The 17,551-nt window shown below is 43.2% G+C and overlaps 1 long non-coding RNA gene across 1 annotated transcript; it reads right to left on the bottom strand.

Moving 5' to 3' along the window:
- Positions 1-15,579: 15,579 nt before the first annotated feature.
- Positions 15,580-17,004, bottom strand: LOC116528680. Its single transcript, XR_004259145.1, has 2 exons — positions 16,875-17,004; positions 15,580-15,879 (listed from the first exon to the last, which is right to left on the bottom strand). It is a non-coding gene; the product is annotated as an uncharacterized LOC116528680 (long non-coding RNA).
- Between the last annotated feature and the right edge of the window lie 547 nt (positions 17,005-17,551).

Raw genomic sequence — 17,551 nt, 5'->3', positions numbered from 1 at the left:
ACCCCCACAGGGCGTTCGCTGTGCGTCCTCAGACCACCTCCGCTCCTCCTCCCCTACACCTGGGACTGTGCTGTGCAGACTTGGCTTCAAACGAGGCTCACGGTTCTTCCTGGCATTTGCTTTTTCGGCTTAGTGAGTGCACATTCAATATCTTTTTCTTCTTTTCTTGAAAGCACCGTCTTCAGTCTCCTCATTTGTCCCTTTCTCCTCTGGCAAGTGTAATGCCATCGACATTTGAAAGTGGCCTGGTTCCTTTGTGTCTGGTAAACGGCCTTGCTGCTGAATTTCCGTAGAACTGTGCAGAAACTAGAGCACGGGGCATGAAGGGAGCGGCTCTCTCGGGGCTCAGCTGCCCTCCTGGGGCCCCACCTCACGCTAGGGGCTGGTAGGGGCTGGGACCTGGAGTTTCCTTCCTAAATTTGAGCAATGACTCGACCTTAGCCACCCTTGACTTTGCTCTGCTTCTGTTTAGCATCTGTTAAGTAGTGACCTTTGCCACCAATTAATGAGGGTGAGGCCCCATTTGCTTGCAAAGAACAGGGAATTGTAAACAAACTTCCAAGTGGAAAGACTCGTTCTAGGGGAAATGTGGGTGGGAAAGGTGCTCCTGTATTCTCCTTTTAGTATCAGAGAGATGCCTCCTTCCTCCTGTTCAAGAACTCAAATTGGTCCCTCCTCTGGGGCAGAATCCTAAGCCTGACACTCTCTCCTAAATATGCTGTTGTGTCTCATATGTCAGCTTCTCAGGGTCCTGCTGAGAGCGGGTGAGGAAACATACAACTGTTACTGCCCTGATGTATCCTCCCTCCCAGTGTCAACAACATACACTTTGGAGTGCCCTCTTTATGTAAGGCCTTGAGCTTTAAGACTCAGCTCTGGGCCGGGCGTGGTGGCTCATGCCTGTAATCCAAGCACTCTGGAGGCCAAGGCGGGCAGATCACCTGAGGTCAGGAGTTCAAGAACAGCCTGACCAACACGGTGAAACCCGTCTCTATTTAAAAAAAAAAAAAAAAAAAGACTCAGCCCTGGCCTTTAAGAATCGTATGTTCCTGTTGAAGAGACAGGATGTGTGTAAAGATAACAGCTAGAGACCATGGGAAACAGATGATGATAAAGGCTGAAGGAATACCTAATTATTCAACAAATATATATGGAGCACTCATTATATTCTATGTTTGGTTGTAATCCCTGAGGCTAAACTGTGATAGGACTTTCTCTTTAGTTCAGCTCAAAGCAGGGCTCTTGTCACACAGCCATGAGAGATTAAGCTTGAAGACACTTTGGAGGGTGAGAAAAATGGAACTTATTGGGCGAAAAGGAAAATAAATGGAAACAGGGACTCAGCAAAGTCAGAGTCCGGCTAGCTGGACTCTCAGCCTCACAGATTGAATCTTTTCCTGCCTCACAGATTGAATCCCAGGTACTACCCTGGGTCAGGAGAGGCCAGCTTCCTCCCTGCTGCAAAGGGCGTGAACTTCTGCAACTCCACCCCATTCCCCCAGTGTGCAGGCCAGTCGGAGTTTCTCAGGGGACCCCTTTATACTTGGCTGTCTCAGAAACAGGGAGCAAAACAGATAAAACCCCTGGCTTCATGGGTCTCAAGTTGTAATGAGACAAGACAGCGTGTGAGCAAATAAATATGTATAATACATCAACTTGTGAGAAGTAATTTGTTTCTTCAGCACTGCCTGGGGAAAAAAAAGAAAAGAAAAAAAAAAAGAGAGAAGTAATTTGAAGGAAAATGAAGCAGATTAGGGAGGGTAGAGAGACATGGTTGAGGGAATGTGGTTTTTTTAAGATGAGAGATCAGAGAAGACCTCTCTGGTAAGGAGACCGTTGAGTCAAAACCTGAGGAAGGAGTGAGTGAGTCATCTGAGTCTGTGAAGAATTTTCTAAGCAAGGCGAGCAGCAAGCACGAAGGCCTTCAGGAAGAAGTGTGCTTGCTGAGTTCTAAGAACAAGCAGGTCTGGAAGGTAGTGAGCAGGAGACTGGACAGGAGGTGATGTGAGAGAGGTGACAGCAGATCACTGAGGGCCCTGTGGGTGGTGGGAAGGACTTTGGATTTTATTCTGAAGCCATTGGAGGGTTTTGAGCAGAGCGGTGGTGACATGAGTGGACTCACAACTTGGAAGGATCACTCTGTGCACAAGGAGAGCCCTGAGGCCAGTGAGAAGGGTGCTGCAATGATCCGAGGTGAGATGATGCTGATGGTGGCTTGGACCAGAGAGACAGGATTAAGGGTGGTGAGATGAGGTCAGGTTCTGATATATAATGACAGTAGAGTAGACAAGACGGATGAGATACAGGGTTATGATTTACGATATAAAGAGAGAAATCAAGAATGATTGCAATGTTTTTGGCCCGAACTCAAGGTTTTAAATTCATAGGCGGGACAGGCTGCTTCTGGTTAAGATAATAAGGGAAGGATTAATGAAAGACCCAAGATTTGGATTTTGTAACTTATAAAAAGTCTCAAGGGCTTATTCTGAGACCAGTTTATCTTTCTGGACCGCAGCCTCCTACCCCATTCCCACTTCTTTAAATTACATCAACCTGGGGCCCTGCGATGGGGGACTCAGCCAGCCCAAGGAACGTGAATCTGGATACTTTAGGCCAATCATGAAATTCTGTACTCTTGCCAGTGGTTTAAAAATGGGCTGGTTTTAGGCCGGGCGCGGTGGCTCAAGCCTGTAATCCCAGCACTGTGGGAGGCTGAGGCAGGTGGATCACGAGGTCAAGAGATCGAGACCATCCTGGTCAACAAGGTGAAACCTCGCCTCTACTAAAAATACAAAAATTAGCTGGGCATGGTGGTGCGTGCCTGTAATCCCAGCGACTCAGGAGGCTGAGGCAGGAGAATTGCCTGAACCCGGGAGGCGGAGGTTGCGGTGAGCCGAGATCGCGCCATTGCACTCCAGCCTGGGTAACAAGAGCGAAACTCCGTCTAAATAAAAAAAAAAAAAAAAAAAAAAAAAAAAAAATGGGCTGGTTTTAAAATGGGCATGTATTGGCCTGGGCACAGTGGCTCATGCCTGTAATCCCCATATTTTGAGAGGTCATGATGGGAGGATTGCTTGAGACCAGCCTGGACAATATAGTTAGCCCTCCTTACTACAAAACTAAAAAACAAAATAAGCAGGGTGTGGTGGTGTGTATCGTTAGTCCCAGCTACGAAGGAGGCTGAGGTGGGAGAACTGCTTGGGCTCAGGAGGTTGACACTGCAGTGAGCTATGATTGAGCCACTGCACTCTAGCCTGGGCCACAGACTGGGACCCTATCTCTAAAAATAAAATAAAATAAAAAATAAAATAATAAAAAATAATGGGCATATACTATAGTTCTGAACAATGGAACATAAAAGGGAACTCTGCAGAAGGGATGTCTGGGAAAATCTCTAAGTCTTCTAAAGGAAGCAGGGTACTTTGTACTTGAGATGTTATTAAGGACATAGAGCTTGAACTATCTTGCAAACATAAAGGGGAGGCTAAAGGCAACAGCGGCAGGGTGGCAGAGAAAAAAGGTGGACAAGGTTGGTTCCTGGAGAACACCGATGAGCCACCCAAATACCCAATCCTGGAAGTGCACAACTTCTGAACTTCTTTGTAAGATTAAAAAATCTCCTTATCATGAACTGCTTTTGAGTTGGGCAGTTTGTACGTGAAGTGCAAAGTACATCATTTTAGATAAGTAATAAAGATTCTGGATAGGAAGAAGGCAAAAACAAACACACTTTGAGGCAAGACTTTCTTTTTTTTTTTAACACGGGTTTCACCATGTTCGTCAGGCTGGTCTTGAACTCCCGACCTCAGGTGATCCACCTGCCTTGGCCTCCAAAGTGCTTGGATTACAGGCATGAACCACCACACCCAGCAGAGGCAAGACTTTCTTAGAGACAAGAAAGCTCAAAGCATATTTGGGGAAGATTGGTGGAATAACTTGACATTCATTCATAAACTCATTGAACAAGTATTTGTTGATGCCTACTGTGTGCCAGGCACTGTTCTAAGATCTCGGATTCTGCAGGAAACAAGATTGACAGGGTACCTCTTATGGAGTTTATTACCTTGTGGGGGAAACAGGGGTGCATGTGGACCGTGGCTGCTGTGTTGGCCAGCACAGGCATAGGGTCTGGGAAGGCCTAATTCAGGGAAGGCATGAAAGGATGAAACTGAGTTTGGCATTGGGTTCAGGCTTCTGCTGCTCTGCTCTGGATTCGTTCTCCAAAGAGATTTATTAGGTCAAAGGGTATAAACATTTTTAGGACTTTCCTAATTACTTTCCTAATTGGTTACATAAATGTATGATACTACCCAAGGAATACAGGTCCTGATATTACTGGTTTCAGATTTGGGGATTTCCATTTTAATTTGGCAGGGATTAATTTAGTAAAGGTGTTCATTTAATAAAGTTAATTCAATTAATTTAGTGAAAAAATACCATGCTTCTTTTAATTTGCTTCTCTTTGATAATTAGTAAAATTGATTCTTTTTATATGTTTGTTAATATTTGTTCTTTTGTGAATTTTTTTGTTAGATTTTGTTCAGTTACCAGCTGAGATCTTAATGGATTCTTACCAACTTATCTGAGTTCTTGACATAGCAATGATATTAATCTTTTTTGGTCATGTTTGTTGTAAATATACCCCCTGGTATGTTGTTTATTGTTAATTCTGGTGATAGGTTGCATATAAAATTTATTTAAAGAAATCTTTATGTAGTTAAGAATTTTAATATTTTCTGTGTAGTATATACTATATTGCTATACCATAAGCAATACTAATTGCTTGTAGTATAAGAAACAGTATATTGCTTCTAATTATAGAGTCACCTTCCCACTACAGTTTTGACAAATTTTTAATTCTGTTTTCTTCTGGACTTCATAGTATTAAAGGTTTTTAAGATTTTAAATCAAACAAAATTAATTTTAATGTATAGTATAAGGCGTGGATCTAAATTCTTTCCTTCCCTCTCAAATTGTTGGTCAGTTATCCCTCCATCATTTATTGAAAATATTTGACCAGGCATGGTGACTCACGTCTGTAATCCCAGCACTTTGTGAGGCTGAGGCGGGTGGATCACCTGAGGTCAGGAGTTCAAGACCAGTCTGGCCAACATGAAGAAACACCATATCTACTACACATAGAGAAATTAGCCGGGGGTAGTATTGAATGCTTGTAATCTGAGCTACTTGGGAGGCTTAGTCTGGAGAATTGCTTGAACCTGGGAGGCAGGGGTTTTAGTGAGCTGAGATTGCGCCACTGCACTCCAGCCTGGGTGACCGCGAGACTTTGTCTCAAAATAAAAAAAAAAAAAGAAAAGAAAAAGAAAAATGTTTGTTCATTTCATTGTATCATGATAGCTTTATCATACACTAAAATTGTTGTAATAATTAGGGTGTGTATTAGTCCATTTTCTTTTCTTTTCTTTTTTTTTTTAAGACGGAGTCTAGCTCTGTCACCCAGGCTGGAGTGCAGTGGCACAACCTTGGCTCATTGCAACCTCTGCCTCCTAGGTTCAAGGGATTCTCCTGCCTCAGCCTCCCAAGTAGCTGGGATTACAGGTGCCTGCTACCATGCCCAGCTAATTTTTGTATTTTTAGTAGAGACAGGGTTTCACTGTGGTTGGCCAGGCTCGTCTTGAACTCCTGACCTCGTGATCCACCCACCTTGGCCTCCCAAAGTGCTGGGATTACAAGCATAAGCCACTGCACCTGGCCTATTAGTCCATTTTCACACTGCTATAAAGAACTATCTAAGACTGGGTTATTTATGAAAAGAGGTTTAATTGACTCAGAGTTTCACGAGCTTAACAGGAGGCATGACTGGGAGGCCTGAGGAAACTTTAAATTATGGCAGAAGGTAAAGGGGAAGCAACGCACATTTTCCCCTGGTGGAGCAGGAGAGACTGAGCAAGCCAGGGGGGAAGTGCCACACACTTTAAAACCATCAGATCTCGTGAGAATTCACTTACTATCATGAGAACAGCATAGAGGAAATCCACTCCTATGATCCAATCACCTCCCACCAAGTCCCTTTCCCAACATTGGAAATTACAATTTAACATGAGATTTGGGTGGGGACACATCCCTCTCCCAACATCGGGAATTACACTTCTACAGTTCTACATGAGATTTGGGTGGGGACACAGAGCCAAACCATATCAGGGTGTATATATATTTGATCTGATCTTTCTATTATACTATTATATTCTGGAAATCTGTCTATTCTTTTTTTTTTGAAACTGAGTCTGACTCTATTGCCCAGGCTGGAGTGCAGTGGTGCAATCTTGGCTCATTGCAACCTCCACCTCCTCGGTTCGAGTGATTCCCCTGCCTCAGCCTCCTAAGTAGCTGGGATTACAGGCGTGTGCCACCACACATGGCTAATTTTTGTATTTTTAGTAGAGATGGGGTTTTCACCATGTTGGCCTGGCTGGTCTTGAACTCCCAACCACAGATAATCTGTCTCCCTCAGCCTCTCAAAGTGCTGAGATTACAGGCATGAGCCAATCTGTCTATTCTTTTTTTTTTTTTTGAGATGAAGCTTCGCTCTATTGCCCAGGCTGGGGTCCAGTGGCACGGTCTCGGCTTACTGCAACTTCTGCCTCCCAGGTTCAAGTGATTCTCCTGCCTCAGCCTCCCGAGTAGCTGGGATTACAGGTGCCTACCACCACACCTGGCTAATTTCTTGTATTTTTGGTAGAGACAGGATTTCACCATGTTGACCAGGCTAGTCTTGAACTCCTGGCCTCGTGATCCTCCCTCCTCAGTGTCTCAAAGTGCTGGGATTACAGGTGTGAGTCACTGCATCTGGCCTGTCTATTCTTGTTTTTATGCAGTTCACGAATCTTACCATATTCCTGTCTGTTCTTAAATTAAGACTTCAATACTGGTGTGGTGGCTCATGCCTGTAATTTCAGCACTTTTTGAGGCTAAGGTGGGAGATTGCTTGAGGCCAGGAGTTTGAGATCAGCCTGGGTACATAGTGAGACCCCATCTCTCACTACAAAATGAAAGACTTCAATATTTTATTTTATTTTATTTTTTAATAGGTTTTTATTTTGATAGATCTTGTTCACTGTCTCTCATTTCCCTCCGCAACAGGTTTTCTTTTTTCCTCTTTTTTTTTGTTTGAGTCAGGGTCTCGCTCTGTTATCCAGGCTGGAGTGCATTGGTGTAATCATGGCTTACTGCAGGCTCGAACATGTGGCCTCAAGCAACCCTCTCACCTCAGCCTCCCAAAGTGCTGAGATTACAGGTGTGAGTCACTGCACCAGGCCTGTTTTCTTTCTTGCCTATTTAGAATTTTCCTTTTCCTCCTTTCTTTTGTCATATGTTTAAAAACATCCTTCTGGGATTTTTACCAAGATTCTGCTAAATCTATAACTTAAATTTTAGGAAACACATATTTATGTAATATTTAGGTTTCCCATCCAGGAACTTCTATTTTTCCATTCATTCACATCTTTTCAGACAACATAGAAGTGTTTTTTATTTATTTATTTATTTTGAGATGGAGTTTTGCTTTTGTTGCCTAGGCTGGATCTTGGCTCACTGCAACCTCCACCTCCCAGGTTCAAGCAATTCTCCTGCCTCAGCCTCCTGAGTAGCTGGGATTACAGGTATGAGCCACTGTACCTGGCCATCACATAGAAGGCTTTATAGATTTCCCAGCCTGGCCAGAATGGTGAAACCCCATTTCTACTAAAAATACAAAAATTAGCCAGGTATGGTAGCTCATGCCTGTAATCCCAGCTACTTGGGAGGCTGAGGCAGGAGAATTACTTGAACTCAGGCGGCAAAGTTTGCAGTGAGCCAAGATTGTTCCATTGCACTCCAGCCTGGGCAACAGGGTGAGACTCCATCTCAAAAAGAAAAAAAAAGAGAAGGTTTTATAGATTTCTTTATAAATAAATGTATGTATATATGTTTGCCTGCATACATAGTATCTTAGACTGGGTGCCATAGAAACGAACTCAGAGATGGAGAGTTGTCTGCAGAGGGTTATTTTTTATTTTTTATTTTTTTAACAGAAGACACACCTGTAACAAGCTGGCCTACAATGGAACAACGGGGACCTCAGCTGATTCCAGGGTGGGAGATAGTGGTGGGGATTGGGGGACATCCTCTGAAACTAGAATGGGACTTTGCAGTTTAGCAGTTTACAGTTAAAATACAATCTTTGAGTGGACTAGAATGCTCTAGTCAGCCTCACTGTTATATGTTCCCTCCTTAGATAAGCCTCAGAGACAACCAGATTATCCAGAGATGCTTAGGAAACATGAAATCAGACCAAGGGGTGAGCTAATTTCAAGAATTATCTCCCAACTAAGGCAAGTTCTGGCTATCCAAGGCTAGAAGTATACATGGAAGTCTGCTTAGCAAAGAGACCCCAACCCCCTTAGCCATGTTTAGGGGCACTGATGTGTTTGCTGGGTTGACTGATTCCCCATCATGCACTAGGTCTTTTTCTAACCAGGGTTCAAACTTCTGTTGGCAGCATTACTGTTACATTCTTCTCCTTCCTCCCTGAAATTACTCCCAGAATGCCTGGACTGGAATACTGTCTCTTCTTAATCTTGTCAGTCACAAATTACAATCTTTCGATTTACCTTCAAATATGTAGCTAATCACATTTGTGGTGTGAGGATCTTACTAATTTAATTTTGAGATTAGCTTTCTTTCTAGTTTTTTCTGGAGGCAAGTTATTGTGATCTTTAAGGATTGACAATGGCTTATACAAAAGTCATAATTTAATATGATGTCCAATATTAGGTACTCTTTATTAAGGAGACTCATTCTATCTCTACTAACACTTAAAAATGAATGTATATTGAATATTAAATGCCATTTTTGCGTTTATAGAAAAAATCAAATGATTTCTCTTGAGCTTAATAGCTTGTAATGTTTCCAATTAAGATATTCTTTTATTTGGGGGAATTAGCTCCTCCTTCTATTAATGAATTATTTTGATTACACAATGTGTGTACATGGCACAAAATTCAGAAGGTATGTATAGGTATACAGTGGAAGTCAATCTCCCTTTCTCCTCTGACTTCCATCCACTTAATTCCCTTCCTTAGGGCACCTGATGCTATCAGTTTCTTGTGATTATTCCAAATGTGGCTTATGCATTTTCAAATATTCTTCCCTATATACATAAATAGTAGCATACTGGCTTGAACTTGGGAGGTGGAGGTTGCAGTGAGCTGAGATTATGACACTGCACTCCAGCCTGAGCCACAGAGTGAAATTATGTCTCAAAAACAAAAAAATTAGTAGCATACCATTCCGTATTGTTTAACATACTGCTTTTCTTGATTGACAATATTTATTTGATATAGGTCCATATCAATAAGTATAGAATTGTTTCGTTCCTTTTAATGGTGGCATATAACTCAGTATAAATATAATTATTTTATCACTCCCTTATTAATGAATGATTAAATAGTTGTTAGCCAATTTGCTTTTACAAACAATGCTGTAACTAGCATCCTTGTGCAGGTCATTTTTCATACATCCAACTGCATCTGTAGGATAAATACCTAAAACTCGAATTGTTGGGTCAAGTGCATTTTTGCTTTGAAAGTTGTTGCCAAATTGCCATCCATAGATTTATGCCAGTTACCATCACATCAGTAACAAATGGGTGTGCGGGTTTCCTCTTGACAATATTGGATAGAATGAAGCTTTTTGATCGTTGTCAATCCGAAGGTTAAAAAATGACATCTCATTGTAGTTTCAAAGTGCATTTATCTTTAATAGTGAGGCTGAGTTTTTTATATGTTTACCAGCCATTTGTATCCCATGTGGAAGCTAAAGTCCGTAGTATAGTATGATTTGGCCTCTGGATCTCAATTTTTGCCTTGCAGAACCCAGAACATGTCTTTTCCATCTCTATAGCTTTTACATTCATTTTATTATTATTATTATTATTATTATTGTTATTGCCTTCTCATCTGTCTGTGACTTGAATTTATTATTATTTTTTTAAGAGATGGGTCTCACTATGTTGTCCAGGCTGGCCTTGAACTCCTCAGCTGAAGTGATCCTCCTGCCTCAGGCTCCCAAATAGCTAGTAATGCAGGAAAATTCAACTGTACCCAGTTCATTTTGACTGCAAGTAACACAAAACCCTGACTCAACTTACTTTTATGATGAGGAAAATCGATTAGCTTATATAACATCATGTCATGGGATAGAGTAGCTTTAGGGTGGGTTAGTTCAGGTACTCAACAAGATAATCGAGGTCCCTGGCTTTTCTGTCTTTCTGATTTGCCACACTTCAAGTAGATTACTTCATGGTCATGAAATAATCACATCACAGCCAGGAATTTCATCGACACAATAAAGCATCTAGTTGAAGGAAACAGACTATTTCTTACCCTGAGTCTCTTTAAGAACAAAGAAACCTTTTCTCACACCTGTTCCTGAAATTTCTTTCCTCAAATTTCAGTGGCTAGAGTCTTCTTATGCTCATTCCTAACCCAATGATTGGCAAGGATCCTGTGATATGATGATTGGCTCATGTTAGTCAGGATTCCCCCCTAAATTATATAGAACAGTAGTAGAACTCTCTCTCCATACCTTCCCAAAATAATTGACATACTGCCAGCAAGGAACATAGGGACTGGTTATGGGATACACAACTGTGACTTCCCCAGCAATGCACATGCTATTCCTTTTGCCTGAAACCTCTGTCCACCATTTATTTTCCCATCTAACTTATGTTCTTTCAAGTCTAGGCTCTGAGTAGCTGCAAGGAAACCATCTTTATGCCCTCTAGGTTGGGTAGATAACTTCCTGCTACTCACTGGCAGCCTGTGCCACCCCAACCACACTGCACTGCAGGCTTCACTCCTCAGCCTCCCACCACTCCCCAGCTCCTTGAGGGCAGGGACTGGATCTCATTTGTTCCTGTATCTCTAGCCGCTAGGACAGTGCACAGCACAGGGCAGACACTTAACTCATGCCTGCTGAAAGAAATCTATTTGCTCGTATTTTATTTTACAATTTCAAGTCTAGAGTCACAACAGAAATCCATTTCCAGGTTTTTCGTGTGTGTGTGTGTGTGTGTGTGTGAATGATTTGTTTGTTGGGATTTGGAATTAGGATGATCTTTTCCACATAAACCAAACTGGAGTGTTTCCAGAACAAGTTGTTTAACTTGTGGATTATTGGTTCCTTAAAAGCCCAGAGGCTCAGCAAGTATTTCCTGAACAGGGACTGTGTGTTGGGGCTCTGTACAAGTTGGCACTTTATACAAGAGCAGTATGAGAGCTTGTCTCTGAATGCGTAGTTTATGCTTTAAGGCAGCATTTTTCAATTGTGGGTAATGAAATCAATTTCGTGGGTCAAACAATCATTAAAGGGGGAGAAAGAATTCAATGAAGTAGAACAAAATGTATCAGAGTATATTACTCTTGCTAAAACTTTTGGCCGTGTGTGTGTGATAAAATGTACTTTTACAAATGGGTCACATTTGCAAAAGTTTATAGCCATTGCTCTAAGGATCAGTATATTTTCTTTGCTCTTTCTCTTCGAGATATTTTTTCTTTTTTTTCTTTTTTGAGGTAGAGTCTTGCCCTGTCTCCTAGGCTGGAGCGCAGTGGCACGATCTCTGCTCACTACAACCTCTACCTCCCAGGTTCAAGCAATCTTCCCACCTCAGCCCCCCGGGTAGCTGGGACTACAGGAGCTCACCACTATCACTGGCTATATTTTGTATTTTTAGTAGAGACAGGGTTTTGCCACGTTGGCCAGGCTGGTCTCGAACTCCTGACCTCAAGTGATCTGCCTGCCTCAGCCTCCAAAGTGCTGGGATTACAGGTGTGAGCCACTGTGCCCAGCCTTTGTTTCTTTTTTAACTCCCAATGTCTGGGCTCTATGAAAAGAGGGAAAGACAAGGATTTGAGATTCTGTCTCCCATACTATACTCCTGCCCTGCCAGCCCCCACCGAGAGATTTGTTAGCCTGGCATAGACTTTTAGAGTCAGGAGGCAGAAGTCAAATTCTCAGTCCAAGACTTACAAACTCAGCAGCCTTCAGCAAGTCATTGGACCTTTCAGAACATCTGTTTCTCTTTTGTGGAATGGAGATAACAATACCTGTTTCACAAGGCAATTAAGAGGATGGAGTGAAATATGTGAAAATATTGTTTAGTAAACTCCCTTTAGGTCCTTAGAGGAGAAAAGCAAATTTCATGTGTAGGTTAAAGAACATCCTGTCCCCTGTGAAAAGGGGAAGGACCTCAGGGAATGGCTTCACAGAGAAAGTTGACAAGGGATGCTAATACCCAGGGGCTGCAGATATTTAAATCAAAAAAGGGGGAAAATCAATGGGAAAAGGTCAGGACCCTCTCATTTTTCTAACGAGCAGTTATTTTGTATTTCTCCATGGAGTTCACTGTGCCAGGGAGGCTGGAAGTGCTGACGCTGCACGCTGCTGAGTCAGGGGAAGGGAGGCGTTGCTGACACTGTTCCCTTTTCATAAACTTTGCAGGAAGGACCAGCCAGTGGACTCTGTCCTCCCTTTCATCCTTGGCAGGGGGTGTGGAGGGGGTCACCCAGCCTGGTGATCACTCAGGTTGGGAACTGTGGTTGAAGGGTGAGGGGAAGTAGAGTGGGGGTGAGAGCTCACAGCAAGCCAATGAGAGCGGCTGGTCTATGGGGAGGGTCATACCTCATACTTCCGAAATTCTCTCTTAATAGCTGTCTCCGAGCAACCATCACAGTGGAGAAGATGGGCCCAGGCTGTCCCATGGATCATTTTCTCCAGCTATAGGCAGGCTGCCTTCCTTGCAAATGCTCTGTAGGCTTCACAGCCTAGCTTCTTCTGTTGTCAGCTGTATTAACAAGGAGCCATAGATGGACTTCCTTAAATAAAAAGTTATTTTTACTTATTTGTTGTTACCCTCAAATTGCTGAGAGTTTTTTTTTTTTTTTTTTTAGGAAGGGTCTCACTCCAGGCTGGAGGGCAGCAGCACAATTGTGGCTCACTGCAGCCTCGACCTCCTCAACATGATCCTCCCACCTCAGCTGGGACTACAACGTGTACTACTTTACCCAGCTCCTTTTTTTTTTTGGTAGAGAGGGGGTCTTGTTACGTTGTCTGGGCTGGTCTTGAACTCCTGGCTTCAAGCGATCCTCCTGCCTTGGCTATTGCTGGGACTTGGAAGAAAGACTCTGTAGGGGATCCTCCCCTGCACACACACACACACACACACATACACACACACATACATACATACATACATACATACATTCACCCCTGAGACAAGACGAGGAAATGGGAAGCTGGCTCACCTTAGCAGGCAGGCAGAGCAGCGGAGGTCACTACCTACCTGGGCTGGGACTTGTCCTTAACTATCCTAAGGGAATGCAGAATAAGAGGAAGAGGTAATTCCCAGTGTTTCAAGAAAAGACTAGGGATCCCCTAAAACCCAGTGGTTCTTCAGTTGGTCAGTTGGTTTTTTCCAGACACTCTGTCCTTAAGGAGTCACATCCAGGATCGTGGCACTTCACTCCCTATTCTTTAACACACTTCAAACCTGCCTTGGCCCAAGGGTGCCAGCATTCCCCAGCATGCTCAGTAGAAGGAGATGGTGAAACAGGCAGAGGGGTCATACTCACACCCATACAGGGCAGGAGAAAGCCCTAGGTCGTGTGTGAACAACTGCTGCCTCATCTCCCCGGCACAGCTGGATGCATCCGTCTGCCAACACTCATCTCTAGTTGTGCTTTCTTGACGGTCAGCGGTGACCTTTTAGTCATCAATTCCAGCGATCTTTACTCAGGCCTCACCATTCAGCCGACCAGCTCTTCTTTCTGAAATGCTCACCCAAGTGAGCGAGTTCCTCCCCTACTCCTATGATGACTCTTTCTTGGGTTCTTTTTTTCTCTTTTTCTGCATCTTAAGTTTATGTCTTTCTCAAACCCGTCTTTAGCCCTTTTCTTTCTCTGCCATCTCTCTCTCTTTCTGGGAAAACTTCAGTTTCTTTTGCCACATGAAGTAGTGTCTTGTCAAGACTTTATTTTTGTCAAATAACAGTAACCTATTCCAACTAGCTTAGGCAAAGAAGGGTCTACATCCTAAGGGGGTCTATAGGGCCCAGTAGAGGAGTGTGAGTACTCTGGGCAGGGGCTGAACCCAGGACTTGGGAGGTTCCCAGGAAGCCAGGTAGAATTTGCTGAAGCACTGGTTTCTGCGTTCTACGTGTCTGCTCACATCTGCTTCCTCTCCCTCCTCTCTTCTCCTGGACCACCATTTTACCTGGAACTTTCATGATCTCTTTAGTGATTTCCCTACTGTTGGTTGTATCTGCCATCTAAGCTATCTTATTTCACCAGCTATGCCCTCTGCCTATGGTCCCATGTTTTAGAGGGTCCCATGCTTTGGAGAGACTCACTCTGGCCCACTTTGGCTATACCTCTCATGGAGGAAAGAACCCACAAGGCCAATGGGATGTTCCCACCCAGGGCCCATATTCCCCTTCTAGAGCCTAATTCCTGGGCCTGGGCCACTTCTTCTGCAGGTACACTTCCCCGAGGACAGAACATACTACTATTGTACTTATTCCTAGGCATGAAAGGTGTGCAATGAGTGTGATGAGGTGAGAGTGGGAATGTAGATGGAGCTTGGTCATGTCTACGTGAATGTACTCAAGGCCTCTTGTCCTGTGGGACAGGGCCTGGGCTAGGAAGAGAAGTCGGGGGGTGGGTCAGGGGCCAGCTTTCTTCATTCCACCATGTGCCAGCATGGAGCTCTGAGAAGTTCAAGAATTCCATATTTGAATCTGGCCTTCCAGATTAGCCCTTTTCTTTCTCTTTTTCAAGAGCTGTATATTTGTATCTGTGTGTATATTTTGTGTTTATGAAGGTATATTTGTTAGTATAGGGAAATTGAAATACTTTATCAGTTTGTTGGTAAAATTTACAATTTTTATATAGGTGGTATGTGGACTTCCATCTGTATTCACGCCCTGGGCCCCTCCGATCTTTGGGGCAAGCCTGTATTTTAGTTTGGTCTGATTTATACAAAATTATAGGCTGGGCATGGTGGCTGACACATGTAATCCCAGCACTTTGGGAGGCAGAGGCAGATAGATTGCTTGAGGCCAGGAGTTCGAGACCAGCCTGGCCAACATGATGAAACCCTGTCTCTACTAAAAATACAAAAATCAGCCAGGCATGGTAGTGCTCACCCATAATCCCCAGCTACTCAGGAGGCTTAGGCAGGAGAATCACTTGAACCTGGGAGGTGGAGGTTGCAGTGAGCTGAGATTGTGCCACTGCACTTCTGAGAGACAGAGCAAGACTCTCTCTCAAAAAAAAAAGTGGCCAGTTTGAAGTTGCTGAGAACAGGTCACACATCAGTGTAAAGGAGACATGATTCCTAAGGTCACATTTTACCTCTGTTCTGGATTTTCCTATAGTTCCCATGTGCTGGAACTCATCCCAGCCTAATTCATGTAAGGCCCTTCTAGGGTGCAGGAGCAGACCACAGGAACCTGGCTTAGTACTTAGCAGTACTCAGCAACAGCTTCTAAGGAGGAACTCAGGACAATAATGAGCATACAATGTTGATAATCAATCTTCTATTGATATCTTTAAGGGGAAAAATTAGGGGGATAATCCACTTGGACCAGGACGAAGTATAAGTGGGTAGGACTGGAAGTGGGGGAAGGTGAACTAGGGCGAGATGAAGTTCCATAACCTTCTCCACACTTCCAAAGTTGAGTCAGGTGCTCGTGCTGGGACAGAAGACTGAATCCAGGGTAAAGCTTCTGTTCAGCACAGCTCCATCTGCCAACACAGATAACTTGGAATATTTCCATGCCAGATGTGGAAGGGTCAAGAGCTTCGCAGAAAAGTTATTGTTGAGCTTGAGAGACAAAGAGGTAATTTTTAAATAGGGAATATGGAGGAATGTATATTCTAGGAAAAGCCTTGAGTGTAAAAAACTTTTAAAGCTATATATATATATATATGATTTAAATTTATAGATGTACATATTTAATTTTTTCTTCTTTGTTTTGAGACGGAGTCTTGCTCTGTCACCCAGGCTAGATGCAGTGGCGTGATCTTTGCTCACTGCAACCTCCACCTCTCAGGTTCAAGAGATTCTCTTGCCTCAGCCTCCTGAGTAGCTGGGATTACAGGCGTGCGCCACCACACCTGGCTGATTTTTGTATTTTTAGTAGAGGTGGGGTTTTGCCATGTTGGCCAGGCTGGTCTTGAACTCTTGACTGCAGGTAATCTACCCACCTCAGCCTCCCACAGTGCTGAGATTATAGGTATAAGCCACTGTGCCCAGCCCGTATTTAAGTTTTTAAGTTAAATAACATACACAGCTTTCCTGGACTTCAAAACCAGGTGTTAAGGACAGACTTTCCAAAATAGAGATATCAGGCTGTTTTTATATAAAGTCGCTTTATCTCAAACTCATTGGTGTCGGCTCTAATGGAGGGAAGGGGATGCTGATGTCTCAGGACAGCCGCCTGTGAAAAGCTTGAAGCACTGACTTGTGCAGTGCTTCTTAAGCCATAGCATGCGTTGGAAACACCTGTCAGTGCTGGTTTGAAATGCAAAATTTACGAGACTTTTTTTTCCTTATTTATCATCTACTATGGTTTGAATGTGTCTCTCAAATTTCATGTGTTAGAAACTTAATCTCCAAATGTGACAATATTGAAAGGTGGGGTCTTTGAGAGATGATTGGATCAAGATGCTTTAACCCTTATGAATGATTAATCCATTTATAGGTTAATGGATTAATGGACTAATAGACTAGCAGGTAATCTTGCAAGTGGAACTGGTAGTTTTTTAAGAAGAGGAAGAGAGATCTAACCAAGCATGTGAGCTCACTCAGCCCCTCACCATGTGATTGCCGGTGCAGCCTTAGGTCTCTGCAGAGAGTCCTCACCAGCAAGAATCCCCTCACCAATGTGGCCCCTCAATCCTGGACTTCTCAGCCTTCATAACTGTAAGACATAAAGTACTTTTCTTTATAAATGACCCAGTGCCATATATTCTGTTATAACCAATAGGGAACGAACTAATACACTATCCAAAATTATCTATTGAAAGCAATTATAGTAAGGATCTTGCTTGTTAACAAAAAATTATCGTATATATTTTAAATTAAAAAAAACTACTTTAGCAATACTAAGAGAAAATAAGCCCAAGCCTGGTGGCTCATGCCCATGATCCCAGCACTTTGGGAGGCCGAGGTGGGATGGGGCTTGAGGCCAGGAGTTTGAGACCAGCCCAGTCAACGTATCAAGACCCCATCTCTACAAAAATATTTTAAAATCAGGTGGGCATGCTGATGCACACCCGTAGTCCCAGCTACTTAGGAGACTGAGGCAGGAGGATTGCTTAAGTACAGGAGTTCACCACTACATTCCCACCTGTGTAATGGAGCAAGACTCTGTCTTAAAGGAAAATAAAAAGATAAAATAACATTTTATGTGCAGAAAGTTTGGAGAGGGCAGAATCAAGTAAAATTTCCTCATATTAACTCAGAAATAGTAATAAGGGCAAAATGTTCTAAA

The sequence above is a fragment of the Sapajus apella genome, unplaced genomic scaffold, assembly GCF_009761245.1.
Source record: "Sapajus apella isolate SASKATOON/1434 unplaced genomic scaffold, GSC_monkey_1.0 scaffold59, whole genome shotgun sequence".
Taxonomy (NCBI): domain Eukaryota; kingdom Metazoa; phylum Chordata; class Mammalia; order Primates; family Cebidae; genus Sapajus; species Sapajus apella.
The sequence above is the reverse complement of the archived record's forward strand: the minus strand, read 5'-3'. Positions and strand labels throughout refer to the sequence as shown.